At 37.7% G+C, this 14,290-nt stretch overlaps 1 long non-coding RNA gene across 1 annotated transcript; it reads left to right on the top strand.

Annotated features, from left to right (window-relative positions):
* On the top strand, positions 3,640–8,886 carry LOC110394693. The gene is made up of 3 exons (XR_002435805.1): positions 3,640–4,067; positions 4,900–5,024; positions 8,410–8,886. It is a non-coding gene; the product is annotated as an uncharacterized LOC110394693 (long non-coding RNA).

Raw genomic sequence — 14,290 nt, 5'->3', positions numbered from 1 at the left:
CACCAAAAATTATTTTATCTAAGAATGAAACAATGACCTTTTCACCTATAATCATTCACGTTGTTTTGCCTTTCTCAGCCTCTGGAGTCTAGAACAAATCAGTCACTGTGCAGAACACTGCATGAAGAATGAACCTTTTCTTGTATTATTACCCAGGGCATGATACCCCTGAGAGGAATGACAGAAACAAGTAAGAGCAGCATGAAGGGGAAAGCAATAGTCACTACTGGTCTGGGATAATAAAAGCAAGCAGCAAATAAAATAAACTCAGAAATAGTCTTCAATTCAAAGTTCACAAGTCAGGCAAGTGCACTATATTGGAAACTTTTACATTTCGAAACATGTTTTATGGTCTTTTTACTCACCCATTTAAATACAGTCTTTGCAGATGCCTGGAAATGTATTAAAGGAAGGTGCACACTTCATCATAGCTTGAAAATGTGAACACACAAACAGTACTCTTCACAGAGGCACAGAACAGAAGGTTGGATGTCTATATGATCCACTCTAAATCATAATGTTTTACAGGCAAGCTCTGTTTTCAATTAAGTGAAGCTAAAAGAGTGATACAGTAAAAACAAAATCAAAAGTTGGATGTCTGTGCCAGATTGCTCATCACCCTACCCCAGAAAAAATATTTTGCACCACACAACTAAAAGAAAGCATTTTAAGGTGAAATATATATTGTACAAATTAATGACTTTGGGCAGCCTGTTAGAACTCTTTTTGTAGACAAGAGAAGAAAACTAGGAACTAAAGCTAAGAAAATGTTGTGAGACCACCAGTAATTCAGCTATGCCTATACACATGCCAGGTAATTTTAACTGAGAACAATAACATGCATTTATGCAAGGCCTTTTGTTATCAAGTACTTTACAGACATCATACATAAGCTAGCTTACCAAATTCTTAAACACTAGCATTGGTCTGAAATGTAATTATTGTCAAAAAACACAGAGCAAAAATGTGTAGCAGTTTTTGGCAGGAAGAGAATGACAATATATCCAATTAACACTGTAGAAGGTGTTTTAGGTAGACAGATTGACATTAGTAAACTAGAACTTGAAAATGACTTCACACTTAACCATTAGCTTTGCTGAGCACATTAAGGAAAAGAAAAAGAAAAGCATTTCTGGGTGTGAAATGGACTTGGGCTTGATCTGTGACTTCTGATTGGAAATGAGGTAAGCCACAGCAGTATGTAACATAAGCAGTGACTAAAATTTCTACTTCTCTGTCCGCTTCTAACAGCTTTTATGTCATCAGTGATTTTCCAGCAAGGTGTTTGCAAGGTGAAAACAGTAATATAAGTGCTTTCCTCCCAGGATGTCAGAGAGTAAAGACTGTCAGAGATCATAATTCTCTAAATTGTACAATTCTGAAAATACTTTTTTCATGAAAAAATGGAATTTAATAGAAAAAGCAACAAAAATTAAAATAGTAATAGAAAACATTTGCATAGCTTTTACTAGTTCTTAAATGCTTCCAGTTCTCCATTGTGTTCCTTGTAAATTTTGAAAGGAGCAGCTCTAACTCTTCCTTGGTAGCCTTTTAAACTCATGGGTGGTTTACAGTGTGCTACAACAAGCAGATCATTTGACCAGAACTATTTTTCTTCGTCTCTGAGAGCACATTTTGAATTCCAGTCACTACCCTGAGATTTATTAGGCTGAATGTGTCCTGTCTGGGTCTGACTAAGTGTCCAATGACAACGCTGCCTTTCAGAGTGGGGCATCCTGTAACCGCACAAGAATACGGGTACAGGACTGATTCAGACAATAGTGCACTTGACTTACACAAAAAGTTCCACCCATCTATTAACTAATTTTAATATTTTTTTCTAGTGGCATTAGATTGTCTTCTGTCCATTTTATCTGATTAGTGAGTTTCAATATAGTACTTAATTTCAATTTTTCTCCACTTAGGTCACCAATAAAATGAATTCTCTTTACTTTGTTAGAGAGCTGGGGAGGAAATGTAATTAGTTTGGGTTGTATAGACATTTTAAGTTCATAGATGTTTCTGAAGCAGATCAAAAAGGTCAAAAGAAAACATGCATGAGGAAAATAAATTTACATCTTCTTGATGTTCTGTTCTCCATCCCTGCTTGAATTTCTCTGATGCATTGATCAGTATATTTGATCCTTCATTCATCATTTGCACTAGCAGAATTTTTTTTATAGACATTGTGTCTGGGTAAAAAAGTTTGAATCTGATTTACAGTTATCTATTAGATCATACAGATCTGTGCACCACACAGATTACTGCATCATAAAAAAAAAAGAGCATTGCCATAAAAATAGTATCTATTTGAGGTTGCAAACTCAGTTTCAAAAAGGCAATTGCAGTAAAAATTTCCAACGTTCAAAGTTAAGGTTTTTTCAGTTATTATTCTTTTTAGTTGCATAAGTTTTTCTTTTTTTCTAACCCAAATATAGTTTTAATAATCACAACATTTACAAATGTTGACAATTTATAGTACAGCTAGCACAGCTGGTAAAAACATACATTTGCAATATTTTCCAGTTGTTCAGAGACTGCTTTCATTTGCTGCAGCAGTGGTATGACTGTGGAAATTCTGAGACTAATACAAATTCTAAATCAGGAAAATAATGATGATTATTCCTAAGGTTCATTATAGCATCTTACTCAGCACTTCAATTTCTGGATGCAAAACAGCTTAGTGCAACTGAAAAGATACAGAATGCTTTTTCATTTTTCCTCTGTCTCATAAATCAAAGACACTATAAAATTACAGCAGTAATAAAAATACTAATAATGCACTGTGAATCTCTTTAACCAATTATCCCATTTCCTGCCTGGCTATTAAGCTGCACTCAGAATTCTCAGAGAAAATGCACTTGCATTGTACAGTAAAAGGCAAGTTTAAATGCATTACATGACAGCTAGCATATTAATGTCACTTCTGATCAGCAACATGAATTGCCTATCTGAGAAATTCATGAACAATCAAGACAATGAGCCGAATTATTCAGTAGGAAAGGACTTCTGTGCCCTGTAGGACTCAGTTAAGTTACATGGATGTATATTATTGTAGTGACCCTCCTTATAAAATAGGTGCACGCTGTGTTTTCTATTATAATTAGTAGGGGGAATCAAAAGGCAGCAGACCAGGATCCCAGCACCTTGGAATGTTCAGAACATGAATTCTGTATTCAGAAATGAATCAGAAACTTTTGCTTAGTTTTGTTTAGAATGAGAACATTTCCTACTGAAATTTGTTAGAGAAATTACATGGAGAGCTGGGGTGGATCTTCTTTTAGGACTATTACTTTTTTTCATATTGCATTTATGAATATGTAGCAGTTCAGATTTCTTAGATTTTCTTAATAAGTTTTGTCTAACATTTTGACTGTAGCTCTGTGTGCATAATCACCTAGTTTGTATGGGAGCATTTTAGTTTCATGATTTCGTACTTAAATGTTAGAATTTTTTTTCCAATGAATACTGTTAATGTGATTATATTTCCTGTAATAAATTTTGTAAACAAAACAAACCAAAAAAACTTCACAAGAGATAATGGATGATGTGATGGAAATTTTTTTTTCTTGCTTAGAAATACTTCCTTGTAGGGAATCATAGAATCATTAAGCTTGGAAAAGCCGTCCAAGAGCATCAAGTCTAACCATTAACCCATCACAACACGTCCAATAAGCCATATTCCTTAGTGCCATACCTACACTTTTCCTGAACACCCCTAGGGATGATGACTCCATCACCTCCCTGGGCAGCCTGTTCCAATGCTTGACCATACTTTCAGAGAAGATTTTCCTAATATTAAACTTGAACCACCCCTGACATAGGGGAACTGTTAGCTTGTGGCTTGAATTGGTGATTGAGCACCTGGTGAAGGGGTGTGCCTGGCCCAGGGAGCACAGGCAAATTGTTTTTACCTGTACTTCCCACAGATCTGAAGGGGTGGAGTCAGGGTGGAGCTCCCCTGGGCTCATTATAAGGGCCAGCCACTGAAAGGAGAATCTCTTTTGGATCTAGGCTGCTTTCTAGGAAGGAGTGCTGCATGGCTAGAGATTTACTTCACTGGTTGGGTGAGTTCAACTCTTTTTTCTATATCTTTCTCTATGACTGTTAGCTTACCTGCAAATACTTTGTCTGGCACTGCCAAGAACCTGTCAGAAGTGATTTTGCTTCTTTGTGAGTAGAGCACTGGAGAGAAGAGACTGACCTTGCTATAATCTCTTTTCAGGTAAGTTGTAGAGAGCAACATGGTCTCCCTTGAGCTTCTTTTTCTCCAGACTAACACAAAGCTTTTTTTTGTTGTGACTGAAGTGTAGGACACAGCACCTGGTACTGTTGAAGCTCATACAATTGGTCTCAACCCATCAGTCCAGGTTATCCAAGCTCCTCTGTAGGGCCTTCCTACTGTTAAGCAGATCAACACTTCCTCTCAACTTGGTGTTACCTGTAAGCTTTCGGAGGATGTACTGAATCCTCTTATCCAGATCAGCAATAAAGTGTCAAAAAGAAAGATAAGATCTATATTATGAATTCTTAGAATTCAGTGCCTTTATGATGTCAGTAATTACTTTCTGCAACTGTTAAACTGAAAAACACTTTTTAAGCTCTCCATGTAATTCTGTGCTATAGCTCAGCTGTCGGGGTTGGGAGTGACAGCAGTCTGTCACAATACTTGGAGCAACAGCAGAACTTGTTTCAAGAATTGGAGCTGCTGTAGGGCCTACCACAGGGGTTGGAGGGTTTGTTGCATTGTCTTAAGATCCAGATCCTCTTCCCATGAGGATGCTGAATAGTGTTGAACAGAGTTCAGTAGACATAGGCCAGGCCCCAGAACACTGCAGTGATTTGTGCCTTTGTCAGAGTGACAGCAGACCTTTTCCATATATTCTACTTGTTTTTCAGGATTCTGCAGCTGTTCAGAAGTGAAGTTCCGAACCACTGTGTGTGCCCACTGCTCAAAGCTCCTGCTCATACCATCTCATTCTTCCTGCCACTCAGAACTATCCCACCTTGGAACAGATCTCTAGGTGATATTCTTAAACACTTAATTTTAAACATAATCTGAAATGGATTCACAACACAAGAACATTGTCTTGAGCATCCCATGGACATTTTAAGTTCTCAAGAGCTATTTTAACTAGATCTTGAGTGCTATGGGAAGAAGGAAAAATGAAAAGGAGGCTGAGGAACTGCTGGGAAGTGTCCTCCCCTATTTACTCCATAGCTGAGCTCCCCAAGGAGACAAAACAAAGAGTGTAATTACTAGTTAGTGTCAACAATATGGTTTCCATAGCCCAAAGGCTACTGCAATGCCAAATACACACAGTGCAGCAGTTTCTAGGCTGCCAATTTTATCGTGATATAAGCCAAGGCCACACAGCATAGCAAAATGAAAACCTTAATCCAACCCCCAGAGATAACAAACAATGCAGCAGGGAAAATAAATAGCAAGCAAGGTGCTACACAGGATAGTTTCATAAGAAAACTCTAAGACCTCCATAAATAAGCAAAAAATTAACATTGTGACCAGCAATTATCAAACTACCACAACAACTTGTGTTAACAGCTGATCTGATCAGACTGTGTTATCTCAAATCTTTGAGTCCCATGGTGGGCACTGAAATGACTGTTGTAGTTTAACTCAGCAGATGGCTGAGCATTACACAGTTTTTGCTCTTTCCCCACTTGCCAGCAGGATGGGAAGAGAATCAGAAAAAAACAAGGTAGAACTTGTGAGTTAAAATTACTTACTAAGATTGAGAAAAGGAAAATAATTATGACAAACATATATTTATGACAAACATATATATATTAATGTATATAGCAAGTGATGCGCAAGCAATTGCTCACCACTCTGACTGATGCCCAGCTAGCTCTTGAGCAGTGAGGGAGAGAGAGATGAACTCTCACTCCCTTCAAAACTCCTTTTGCTTGATGTCATATGGTGTGGAATATCCCTTTGGTCTGTTGAAGTCAGCTGTCCTAATTCTGTTCCCTCTCAGCTCCTTGAGCTCTTTGCTGAGAATGGCCTTGGCTTTGTACAACACTGCTTAACAGCAGCTATAAACACTGATGTGTTACCAACATTGTTTTTCTCCCAGAACCAAAACACAATATCATACCACACACTTGGAAGAAAACAATTAATCCCAGCTGAAACTAAGATAAGGCCAAGTGCAAAGTCCTGCAACTGGGTCAGGGTAGTCCCAAGCACAGATACAGGTTGGGAGGAGAATGGCTTGAGAGCAGCCCTAAGGAGAAGCACTTGTGGTTGTCAGCTGATGAAAGATTCAATGTGAGCTGGCAGTGTGTGCTTGCAGACCAGAAGGCCAACCTTATCCTGGGTTGCATCAAAAGAAGAGTGACCAGCAGGTTGAGGGAGGTGATTCTGCCCCTCTATTCTGCTCTCGTGAGACCCCACCTGGAGTATTGCATCCAGTTTTGGGGCCCCTGTCACGGTATTGTCTAAGGGTCTGCGTCCGTGACAAGGGGGGACAGGCCCAAAAGAAAAAAAAAGGAGAAAAGAGGAAGGAAAGAAAAAAAAAAAAAATCGCCGGCGATAAGAGCCAGCCCCCGGGCGGTCCGGCGGCTAAAGCGGCAGAGAAGCCGCGGAGCCGCAACCTGGGAAGAGGGGGACCCGTAGACGGATCTAACACAAAAACAGCGGCACCGATCTGAGGAGGAACAACTAATTTTACTAAATATATCAAAATGAGGCTAGTAGAATTATGATAGAGGGTTTACAGGCTGAAAATCTTACACAGTAAAATGCAGGAGGACCATGTGCTTTCTCCGCCAGGCTGGGAAGAACAGACCCCGCGTCTCCCACGTGGCTTCACCACCCCCTCTCCCGCAAAGACCCCTGGGGAGTGCACCTCCTCCCCTCCCCCTCAGAGGGCCACACCAAAAAAGGCAGTTTACAGTAACCGGGGAAGTAACTCTTTAACTGCCCGTACCTTACATGATGTAATGATGTGGAATACCGACAACAAAAAAATCACAAAACCATAACAGCCCCTGACACAAGAAGGACATGGAACTGTCAGAGGAAGTCCAGAGGAGGGCCATGATGATGATCACAGAGCTGGAGTACTTCCCTATGATGACAGGCTAAGAGAGCTGGGGCTCTTCAACTTAGAGAAGAGAAGGCTCCAGAAGGACTTTACAGTGATTTTCCAGTACCTGAAGGGGGCCTACAGGAAAGCTGGGGAGGGACTATTTATAAGGGCATGTAGCGACAGGACAAGGGGAAATGGCTTTTAACTGGAAGAGGGTAGATTTAGACTAGATATGAGGAAGAAATTCTTTACTGTGTGAATGGTGAGACACTGGAACAGGTTGCCCAGTGATCTCGTGGATGCTCCCGCCCTGGAAGTATTCAAGGCCAGGCTGGATGGGGCTTTGAGCAACCTGGTCTAGAGGGAGGTGTCCCTGCCTATAGCAGGGGGGTTGGAACTGAATGATCTTAAACTACCAACCCAAACCATTCTATGAAATTTGAAAAATGATTCCAAGGAACCTGCATCTTGAGTTCTATCTATATAAATTTTATAAATATCATTTCTCAGCTAACACCATGAAAGACAGTTTCTTCAGGACTTAGTTTTCAGCTTTAGTAATGTTTGGAGGCCAGAAGCTTCATAGACGTTCCACTTTGCACTTTCTGTGTGACCCTTTAGTCCCTGAGACCTTAAAAACACTCATACACACCTAAGCACATTTTATTTTTTATTTCTTTTCTGTTCATGGTGTTTGAAGGAATGCTGGACTTGGTGTGAGAGCATATGCAGACATTAAATAGATAGAATGTGCTAAAATTCTACTATAGGTATCCTGCATGTACAGAGACTAACTGGAGTGTACCTGAGGGAGTTGGTGAGCCTGCACTCAGCAGGGGGGTTGAAGCTCAATGATCTTTGAGGTCCTTTTCAACTCAGGCCATTCTATGATTCTATTATTCTTTTCTTAAAATAATTATCTTAGATTCAAATATTTAGTTAAGATTGCTACAACTGAGTTGTAAAGCTGCTTTAATGCTAGGCCAAAGTCCAGTCAGTATAAGACTGACACAGGAACTGTAATAGCTGAGTGGCGTAATCACAGAATCTTAAATGGCCTGGATTGGAATGGACCTCAGCAATCAACTATTTCCAACCCTCTGCTATGGACAGGGTTGCAACCCACTAGATAATGTTGCCCAGGTCCCATCCAACCTAGCTTTGAATGCCTCCGGGGATGAAGTATCCACAAGTCCTCTGGGCAGCCTGTTTCAGTGCCTCACCATACTCTGAAAAATTTCCCCCTAGCATCTAATCTATATCTCCCCTCTTTTTTTTTTTTTTTTAATACAGCCATTTCCCTAGTCCTATCACTATCAAACTACGAAAAAATTGGTCTCCATCTTGTTTACAGGCTCCCTCTAAGTACTGGAAGTATACAGTGAGGTCTCCCGGAGCCTTCTCGTGTCCAGCTTGATCAATTCCATCTCACTCAGCCTTTCTTCGTAGATGTACTCCAACCCTATGATCATCTTTGTGGCCCTCCTCTGGACCTGCCTCAACAGCTCCACTTCTATTTTTTTGTTCTGGGAGATGCAGACCTGGACACAGTACTCCAGATGGGACCTCACAAGGGCAGAGCAGAAGCAGACAATAACCTCTCTCGCCCTGCTGGCCACCCCTATTTTGATGCAGCCCAGGACACTGTTGGCCTTCCCAGCTGCAACCACACACTGCTGGATCGTATCAAGTTTTTCCTCCACAAGGAGCCCAAAGTCCTTCTCTGCAGAGTTGCTCTCAATCTGAGGTCCCATTGTAATAATGTTATAAAGGATTTAACACATCATCTTGTTAGTATGCCTGAGAAAACTAATAGACATAATTAATGGTCCAGGTTTTCAGTTCTCATTATTAAACAGAAATTATTGTTGCATTTAATGTGAGTTCTGTTCAGCAGAAAACTTTGCTGGACTGTAAGTAAAGCTTTGTTGTGTGATTTTTATCAAAAGTGTTTCTGAGGATGTATTCCGGTTGCTTTTGTAATGTCCATAACTATTTATCTGAGGACATCTATGTTTATATGTGCATAGGGATAGTGTTTTCTGTGTGCCTGCAGGGAAGGGAAAGTCCCAGAGCACAGGAATAATCTGCAGTACTTTCTGTTTCTGCAACAGAGAGCAGAGTCCCTTATCAAGGAAGAATCTAATCTCCAAATACATATAAGGCCAGCATATTTCAAGAGAGCTTGTGCCAGGCATACCTATGGTACTGAGATCACGGTTTTACTTTTGTAATTATAGCAAGCAGGATCAAGAAGACTGTTTTGGGAAGTGAACCCAAACATAGCAATCAAAGGATACAGTGTTCCTAATTACTTCTCCAAACATTTTTTCAATTCCTTTATTAAGTGGGTGAAACAGTTTTCACCTGTGCATGTTCCAGACAGTATTTTTTCCAGCAAACAGTTATTGGGCATGTGTGGAGTAGATAGTTAGACCCACCTTAGACATAGTGACAGGGTAACAGACAGTAGACACAAGTTGGAATGAGAGAAAATCAGACTGAGTATTTGAAATTTTTATTTCATCAAGACTGTGGTCAAAAGTGTTTCTCAAAGAGATTGTGGAGTTTTCACTCCTGGAAGTATTCAAAATTGGATCAGATCAACTGCCGAGGTTCTTTCCTGCACAAATTACTTTAAGAAGCTGTGATTTTCACATATTGCAATGGAAGTTAAGAAAGGAAAATTCCAGTTTTGAGCTAAGATTAAATCTACAAGTACAGGGACAGCATCACGTTACCTCTGCTTGGCCCATATGACAAAAGCTCTTTTTCAGTCTTTAATATTTCTCAAACTATTTACATTCTAACATTGGGATAAGGAAGGAAAAACAAGACAGCAAGCAAATTCACTGCTAACTGGAAAACTTTAGATGGACAAATCCAAGAAATAAAATTATGACGTGTAAAATTTGGAATTACTCCTGTAACTAATTCTTACCTCCTTAACTCCTGTGTGCGTTCATCACTTGTGCAGTCTAGAACTGGCTAAGTCTTGGAAATACAAGTAACTTTACATTGTGCTCCTCATTCAGTGAGTCTTTTTGTAACTGTGCAGTTAGTTTCAATTGCATACTTTTTCACTAGATCTCTGACTCTTTCAGTATCCAGGATGGACACTGTTCATCATATCAGTCAGTTTTTTGTTTTTATCGTTAATGAGAACATTGTGCCACTGTTCACAGTGCTTGATCTTGCTCACAAAGAAGATTCCCCCAAAGAAGAAATGTCACATTTAATTGTACCTATTGAATCTCACTGCACTTATCATAATGTATTTAATCAATTTTATGCCATAATGATTGTAATTTATAACTCAGCTTTTATCTTTTGTAATTATTACAACTTAGATATTAGGTTTCATAAGTACACACTTAGTGTGAATGTGGATGCAAGCAGATACACAAACTTATTACTGGAGTTACGTATTACCATCCCATATGCAGGTTGATACAGACTTTGAATTTGTTTTTTATTCTCTGTCAGTAGATGTCTTCCTCCTCTAAAGACTTTTAGGTCCAACTGCTGAAAGAACCACATTTTAGTGTAATTAACAATTAAGGACAGATTTTAAAGTGTTCTTTGCAGGAAAAAGACAGTGCAACCAGCATTGTTAGTGAAGTATTACAATGTAATCAGAGATGCATTGTGGTTAAACTTTGAAGTATTCAGAAAAGTATGCAAACCTTATCATTTTCACAGTATGCTCCATTGTACTTCTGATTACTTTTAGCTCCATTAATATGAATTGGTTGTTTGTTTCACACAGGTTTTGTTTGCAGCAGTGATCCTCTTTCTTTTTTTATATGAGGCAGTTAATATGAGCAATCCAAAATGTACCAGAGTTACAAGCTGGTATGTCCTTTCCATACCCTCTAAAATGCTATTATTTGCAGAGCAAATGTTTTCATTTTAGAATTCAGTGTTTGAGGATTTGAACACCTTATTTCCTCATGAATATCAGGTTATGACAATATTCAGAGTGGAACATTTTCTCGGTCTCTTTAATTCCAGTAGCAATTCATGTTAGAAACTTATTTGATATAAAACGACCATAAATTCATCTAGCTTTAGACTATATTTGAAAGTCAAGGGGAGGATTTAGGAACCAAATGATCCTTGAGGAAACAAGGACAAATAAAAAGTAAGTGAATCAGAGTTTGCAGTTCTTGGCAAATATTATCTGCAGCAATGACATAGTGACACATTGCTACTCTGTTCAGCTCTCTTCGATACTATAGAGGCATTCTGATAGGTTACAGTAGATGTCTACGACTTCCTATATAGTGAAGAATATACATTACTCAAATTCAGATAATTTGGTTGTAAATGGTTGCACTTGTACAACTCATCTGACAGAAAAAATGTGAAACCTTGATAAGTTGCAATGCAATAATATATTTTTAAGGGTTTAAATTCACTTGCACAGTTAGTTAAAAATTGTCCTGAATTTACAACTAATAGATTGGAAATTAACCTGTCATGTAGGACTCAATAAATATAAAAAAAAAAAAAAGGTATTTTTATTTTGTTTTAGTAATATATTGAAAGTCTCAAGAATTATTTTGGATAAAAATTGCCCTAAATAATTTATTCTTGAGTGCTTCCAACTGTTCTCTCTGGTATGCCAGATCAGGTCCATTAAGAACTGAATCGTGACCACCTCCAAAGCATTCTGCTTTACTGATGCGAAAATATTTTATGAAGAGGTAGCTGAATGTAAAATAGGCTTTTCTTCTCTTTGATGAGATCTTAAGTAAAAGCCATATACAAAATCAACTGGGTGTGCAGGATTTTTTCATAAGCTGTTTCACTCAGATAAGTTTCATTTCTATGGTAAAGGCAGAAGGGAATCAATAAGTAGCATATTCTGGTATGGAATTTTTTTTTTTTTTTTTTTTTTTACATGGATGTTGTAATGTAGCAGAATGCACACCCATGGAAATTCTGTCTTCCTTTTAAAGTCTCTAAATAGGTGTTAATTAGTAAGTCAGACTTTGGACAGTTTTCAGATAGATATCTGCTCCAGTATAATCCCAAATTCTTGACTTGCTTTTTATATTCTTCTTTTGAGCTTTGGGATTACATCAGATAGAATAAATTTCCTCTAGAGATTACCAGCCATAATTTTACAGCCATTGCAGGGCTAATGTCATTTCTTTCTGAGGTGAATGTAAATGTAAACCAGTCCAATATTTCACGAACCTAATGCAACATTCAAAAATTAGTTTGTTTCCATTATTGCAGTGTTTTGTCTAAGGGGTACCATCTTTTTCTGTCAATATCGTTCAGTTTTAAATTCAGCATATCTTATATATCTTACCTGCACTTATAATTAACTAATTGAAGAAGTCCTTTTTTTTTGTATTTGTTTTAAATTCATAGCAAAATACTCCACATTTTACTTTTCTTTTTAAATAAAACTAATTGAGTTGACCAGCAGCTTTAAAATGATGTTTCTTTCTAAGTTCAGAAAATACTAGTAGGTAACAAAAGAACTCAAGACTGAACGTACGTACTTTACACTTTATCGTTTTAATCATTTTCCAATTTTCTCTTCAGTATCTTCTGTATTTGGATCACAGTGAGTGAACTCAAATAAGATTAAAGTAGTATGTCAGTTTTATTAGGAAAAGATGATCTTAAGAAAGTAGCAGTCCCAGCTCACCCTTCAAGGAGGTCAGATCATAGACAAGGACCTATTTCTGCAGCAAACGGTTCTTGTTCTGTAGGAAACAACCATGAAAGAAGAACTGATAGGAACTTTGGATTAGCTCAGAGCTCTTTAAAGTGTATTATCTATGGTGTACAAGTTAAAATGGCATAATTTGTATCTGGAAAGCTTTCAACAGCAAATGCTCATTTGTTTGCATTTGGTACTTCTGGAATTGTTTACGTTGTGTCATGTAGTCATATAGTTGACATATAAGTATATATACATATATAAGATTTTGTTGCATTTAATATGATTTCCACATGGAAAATTTCAACAGCTAAATGTATTTCTTTTTGTTTCCTCCAAAAAATTTACTAGGAGTGATGTTAATTTCTGATGATCACTGAGCTCTGGTATGGGGCTTTCGTTGCTGCTGTCAGAAATTTATGGATAAAATGTCTCTGAAATCTTGAACCTACTGTGCAAAGCATTTCAGGTTTGGCATGTTTTTGCCAGAACAGAGAAGGTGGATCCAGGGTTACTGATGCTGATCTGCAGCTGAAAACCTTGGCAAATGCTGGTAAAATTTTCTACCAGCAGTGAACATTTCAAGAATGGCATTGCTACGCATCACATCTGCAGGTGTAGGAGAAGTTTCAGTTCTTGCCTGTAAAATATTGGTATTTGTACTGAGAAGTCATTTTATGAAATCTAATTTTTTTTTCATCTAGTTCTGATATGTAAACTGAAAACACCCATTTCATAACTGGATATCCAGAGACATAGAAATAACGCTCCTAGTCCAGGAACACACTTCTAATGACTTGCAGAGCCTTAAATGAATTGTAGTGTGTTCTCTAAGCACTCAGATATTTTCCTAAATTTGTATACTGGCAAGCTGGAAGAAGAAACTATTTCTTATAAGTAAACTATTGACCAATACGTAGGTGGTTTCCTCAGATGACTGTGGGACAAAAAATACACAAAACAGAAAAAGAGGGGAAATTAGTTAAATGTGTGTAATTACTCCAGAAAAGCAAAAGGAAAACTCAGAATAATTTTTTTACTAATAAAACAAAAAGAACTAAAAGCTGTGGAGTTCTCTATCTTCTCCTCTACAACAATTAACCACATTCAGATGTACGTGTCTTAAGACTTTGTATAGGACATTTAGAACAAATGATGAAATGACAGGAGTTAATGTTCCATAAAATGAAAACTGATTCTTAATGATACAGAGTGTGAAATCTCCATTGAAACTCTATTGATATCATTGTTTTCTTGGACAGAATGCTATTTTAGCATATTAAAAATATATTATGTAATTTTTAAAAATTAAGAATTTAATTGTAATTATCATGTCTTCAGCTAAAGTGGGAATATTTAAATTAAAGATTATGCATAATGTAAATCAGAAAAATAAAATGAAAGTAAAAGAAATATTAAATTGTCCATAGTCTGTTATTCAACTAAATATAGAGGGCATTTTTGAGGAAGTCAATGAGCTATTAACTCAGGAAGTATTATAATAGCAGTGGGTTAAATGTAGTCTCTCGCTAAGTATATAATTCATCTTTAA

Source organism: Numida meleagris, chromosome 2 (assembly GCF_002078875.1).
Source record: "Numida meleagris isolate 19003 breed g44 Domestic line chromosome 2, NumMel1.0, whole genome shotgun sequence".
Taxonomy (NCBI): Eukaryota; Metazoa; Chordata; class Aves; order Galliformes; family Numididae; genus Numida; species Numida meleagris.
The sequence above is the reverse complement of the archived record's forward strand: the minus strand, read 5'-3'. Positions and strand labels throughout refer to the sequence as shown.